Source organism: Olea europaea, chromosome 11, assembly GCF_002742605.1.
Source record: "Olea europaea var. sylvestris chromosome 11, O_europaea_v1, whole genome shotgun sequence".
Classification (NCBI taxonomy): domain Eukaryota; kingdom Viridiplantae; phylum Streptophyta; class Magnoliopsida; order Lamiales; family Oleaceae; genus Olea; species Olea europaea.
Genome location: NC_036247.1, coordinates 5,229,533 through 5,234,589, shown reverse-complemented (window position 1 = coordinate 5,234,589; position 5,057 = coordinate 5,229,533). Strand labels below are relative to the sequence as shown.

The 5,057-nt window shown below is 30.5% G+C and overlaps 1 long non-coding RNA gene across 1 annotated transcript; it reads right to left on the bottom strand.

Moving 5' to 3' along the window:
• Positions 1 to 1,580: 1,580 nt before the first annotated feature.
• On the bottom strand, positions 1,581 to 2,300 carry LOC111404856. The gene is made up of 2 exons (XR_002704702.1): positions 1,879 to 2,300; positions 1,581 to 1,775 (listed from the first exon to the last, which is right to left on the bottom strand). It is a non-coding gene; the product is annotated as an uncharacterized LOC111404856 (long non-coding RNA).
• Positions 2,301 to 5,057: the final 2,757 nt, after the last annotated feature.

The window sequence follows — 5,057 nt, the reverse complement described above, 5'->3', positions numbered from 1 at the left end:
AAATAAATTAAGCCTTATATCCAATGCAATTAGGAGTCCAGCTTATCTTAATGTGTGCATGCATGGATAATGATAACTTAATTGAGAATAAATAAATTCAAAGAAACTTATTTAATATGTATTTTTAATGCATCTTTTAAGACAATTAGCAAAAAGTTATAATATTTTATAATAATCACGTTTATCTTTATTAATTTGAAAAAGTTGGAATATTATCTAATTCCGTTTTCCAATTGAAATCTATTATAACAAAGTTAGTTTTCTTGATTAGCAAAAGGTTGTCTTTTAAGATAATTAGGAAAAGAATATAATATTTTAGTTATATAATCTTGATTATCTTTAATTTGGAAAATGATTTAACCACATCCAATTTCTGTTATCCCATCCACTATAACAAAATCATTTTTGGCTATTGATGTACACTTACATTCTATCAAATATGTTTAAGCTCACAGCAATCAAAATGTGTCCCTTTTTGTTTTGGCATGTGGATTGGTTGGGTTTTCATAAACCATGATCTTGTATATAATATATGAAATGAGATTATAATTTTTTAAATTCAAATAAATTTGTTATAGAATTATTTTATGTGCGATTGACATATCTTTAAGTTGAGAATATATCTAATCCAATCTTAATCAATTTCTTTTTTCTTTTTCTTTTTTTGGTTTAAATCACAAAAGGATATTTGTATCAAATTTTGTTTACATAGCATGTGGATAAATATGGTTAGTATTTTAAAGAAAATCATATATGGATAGAGTGATCAATATTTGAAATATAAAATCCAAGCAAATTATCCTAACCCTTATCAACTACCTTATGTTTGCCTATAAATACTAAAGCCATACACATGTTTTTGCCATCAACCCCATTTCCTTTATTTTGATTTCATTCTTTAAGTTCAACAGAAATCCCCTATTATATATTCATATTCTACCAAAACTATAATTCTCTTGCCTCTTTAATTTCATCTATTACGTACCCATACAAGACAACAATTCGTAAGCAGGAAATAAAAGAAAACAATTGGAACGTGACTCTTGGATTTCTTTCAACATTTATTTGATAAGGTAGGATACTATGTATAAGTTGTATCTTCATTTCAATATTATAATTTTTGATGTAATTTATTTCATGAAATGCTAATTGACCTGCGGGTCTCTATGAAGTGAAATGAAATGTGAGATCTTCTTCGGGTCTTCTCAAATATTTTAGAGTATTCGATTGATCACCGATTTCTCTTGATCAAATGATGGTATGGAATGTTGTAAATTCATGTTTTAAAACTTATTATATTGTTTGGACGCACGTATCCTATAGAGTATAAATTATTCATTCCTTCAATTTTAACATGTCAAGTTGGATCGGTCGACATGGATGGTGGCTAAGCGACGCGCGGGTTGCCAAGTAAAGAATTTTCAAGAAAACATTTAAAATAATTCTTCTAGGACATTTTGTGTTTCCATTGATTTCCATTTAACATTTCATATTACTTGACGATATACGCCTCAAATTTTATCGATTTAAACTTGAGGTGTTACCGATATCATTTTATAAACATACATCAAGTGGAAATATAAATTGGAACTTTAAAACTCCTAATTTATTTAATACTCAAAGGCTAAATCAAATAAATGTATCGTCAGGTAATATGAAACGTTAAATGGAAACACAAAATGTCCTAGAAGAATTATTTTAAATGTTTTCTTGAAAATTTCTTTACTTGGCAGCCTGCGCATCGCTCAGCCACCATTCATGTCGACCGATCTAACCTGAAATTTTAAAATTGAAGGAATGAGTAATTTATACTCAATAGGATACGTGCGTCCAAACAATATAATAACTTTTAAAACATGAATTTACAACATTCCATACCATCATTTCATCAAGAGCAATTGGTGATCAATCGAATACTCTAACATATTTGAGAAGACCCGAGGAGATCTCACATTTCATTTCTCAATTAGCATTTCATGAAATAAATCACGTCAAAAATTATAATATTGAAAGGACGGAACAACTTGCACATAGTATCCTACCTCGTCAAATCAACTAATTTTTGAAAGAATAATCCAACAGAATATTTCAATTCGCAAACTTCTTGGCTTCCTTGAACGTAATTAAAGATGGAGAATGGTTTTCTACTTTTAAAATGTGTCAACAATTTGACTTTTCCAGAATATTTATAGTAAAAAAAAAAAAAGGAGTCTTGATGCCTTTGAAACTGAGAAACTGTGTATGTGCGTGGAATAGATGGACATTAAAAAGTAAGGAAGCTATTGAATTTAAAGAACAGAACCAAAGTTAAAGGAATGGTGTTCTTGGCAAAATATGTGTATGGCATTAGTATTTATAGGCAACATAAAGTAGTTGATAAGTGTTAGAATTGTATTAGTTATTATCCTCTATAAGATTGAAATCTATCCAAATTATATGAAGGATAATTATAAATCAAGAGTAATCATTGTGTGGTTAGATTTATAGAGTTACGACATGTACAATTTCAGTTTTGATTTGTAGAAAATAAATGGAGTGTACCTGTTCTATTGGTTAAATGCAAACGTGTCCCTTATCGCTTTTTAATTCAAAATGATGATAGCACAAGTGATAGGATTAAAACAAAGATAAAATACATTATATAATATAATATTACTTTGCAAAAATACAACACACGTGTACACAGGAGGAAACTGTATTTGCTATAATGAATTTCAAGGGGGAAAGGCAGAAATTGGATTAAATAATTTCTAAATTATGGACAATCATGATTATATAAATGCAAACAAACAATTTAAATAACTAAAAAATCAAACTCGTATTTAATTTCTACAAAGCTAGTATTTATTCTATTTATCAATCGAGTGCAAAAAAGTTGACAACTTTAATAGAATTTGATTACAGTAGGACTTAATCGCATAAATTCTTGTTTGGTTATGGCTGATTCCATATCCTTCCTTAACTAACTAATAAGGGAATCATGATAGGAATAAATACATTAACTAGCAAGTCAAATAAATCCCTTAAGATTTGTTTTCAATAATATTTCTTCAATCGTTCAAATCTTAATTCAATCTTATCCAAATTAGCTTTATCTCAATTCTAATATACATAATTTATTATGATTTATCAAATGAGTCTAATATTGCTATAGTAATATGATATAAATCGATAACTAATATTATTAAGTAAGTAGTTATTGTTATTATTGGCTCCAAAATTCGTCATTTAATTCTAGCTTTAAAAAAAAGAGAGCCTAATATTAATAGGGCAATTGATTCCATCATTAGCTAACCATTTTGACTCAATTAAATAAAAGTATAAATTTATATTTGTTTCCACTTTGTTTTCTCGACTATAAAGATATCCATGTAGATCCAAATTAGCTATTAGGCATCGCTATAAAGGCTTGACTAGACCAATAATCTCTAGAGCCATAAAGTTTCAAGGTGTTACATAGCATCTCTCTAACAATTTAAACTTTTAGATGAAATGAACAATACTTTAATAAATCCCAAAGAAAGAGTCTCACAACATCTCTTCTTTTATGCAATCTCATATATATATATATATATATATATAGTAGGGTTGAACTCCAACCTTGAGGGCTCCCACCGTCCCGTTTCTAGAGCTTTGTGAGGGAAGTAAATCGCAGAATGTGCCTCAGCAGGCCAAGGAACAACAATTGCCTGTATATATATAGTAGATGCCTTCTCAAATATATAACATTCACCCACCTAAATAATTACTGAATCAAACTCACAGAGATATGCAAATAGGGAGAAGACTATGCATCTGGCCATGAAATGGCCCCCCTACCCTCCAAACCCTAAAGTTACTAAATGCTCTTACAATAAATAGAAACTGTCACTAACTAATGGCATGATAATATTCAATTTAGATCCTCTGATTTTGCAAAGATTTTCCTTCGCCAATTCTCTATCTTTTAGCACCATATTCCCCTTTGATCCCTCCTCCTCGGGACCTCTATTTATTGTCATAAGCCCTCTCTTCTCCAGGTAAGCCTCTTGCAGAAGGAGGAGAGAAAGTAGATAGTCTCCTTTTGCTTACTCTACTATAATGAGAACAGATAGCTCGTTCTATCACCGTGCACTAGTATCGGCTGAAGCTGCCAGCATGATCTTAACCTTTCTCACTTTTTTGAGGATAGATCAGATCATGTGGTAGCTTCACCCGATGGCAGTACCACGAAAAAAATCTAGTTTTACATGAACCCCGAATAACATCTTTGTCACTTAAAGGACCCAGTGATGGAAATCTAGTGGAAAGGGTATGCTCCTCCATTCTTGTTCAATTTATATACATTTGGATTCACCTACGTTTAAATGACTTGATACGGATATACTATTTGCTATTTATTGGTAGCTTAGCATTTTTTGTGTTCACTTCTACTGAATTATGTGGTATATAATTTTCGAGCCAGAAGCCTTTTGGTCTTCCTTGCATTTCTGATTAATCCTCTTTTATCAACTTTTCGAACCACATATTTCAACTATGGGTTCATCTGCAAAGAATCTGAATACTATGACAATTTATCAGACAAATTCGTCTGATAATGTACCTAAGTATCTTCATCTGATAATGTATTAAAAAGGTGTATCTTTCCGGTTGGCCTCATTGGAGAGGTGATTGTAGGGTACCCCATACTGACATGGATTAGTCTTTGTTTACGAATAATTTTTTTCCTACTTCGGACCTATTTTTTGTCACGTAGCTTCATTTTTTAGCAAGATTCTGCATACCTTTTGGACTTCACACCCCAACCACATAATATAAATGAAAATGTCAAAATGATTCTCTTTAACTATTCTTTTACTGTTACTTGTTACTCTCAAGATGGAAATGAAAAGAATGGTGATTGGCATGGAACATTTGTAAATAGATTTGAAAGTTACATGGCTTAAGTGAGAAGAAAATTAAGGTTTTTGCAATAAAAGAACTTGCATGATTTAAATTGCAAATAAAAACATGTACCTCTAAATTTGCAATGAGACGGTGTACCATTGGTCCGGATATATTAGCATATATTATATTTC